The following is a 303-nucleotide window of genomic DNA, read 5'->3' on the forward strand; positions in this document are numbered from 1 at the left end:
AAAAAAAAAAAGGTGTCATACAAAAAAATCGAACATTAAAACTAATCAATAAAAATTGGAAAAATCAATCTATAAATTAAGGAGACTAAAAGTCAAAATGAACCACGAAACCAAACACTTAATCCCGTTAAAGTAAGAAATTAATATGACCACATCTAATGGAAGTGGCTAAGTGATTGGGATATTAATTGTTATTACTGAAGGCAAAGTCGCCGAAGGGAGAACACTCAATGGTTCTTAACATGCGGTTCTTGTAAGGTGTTAGTAGGCAACATTTGTTTGATTGATTTGGTCACTAGGTCA

The sequence above is a fragment of the Macadamia integrifolia genome, chromosome 2, assembly GCF_013358625.1.
Source record: "Macadamia integrifolia cultivar HAES 741 chromosome 2, SCU_Mint_v3, whole genome shotgun sequence".
Taxonomy (NCBI): Eukaryota; Viridiplantae; Streptophyta; class Magnoliopsida; order Proteales; family Proteaceae; genus Macadamia; species Macadamia integrifolia.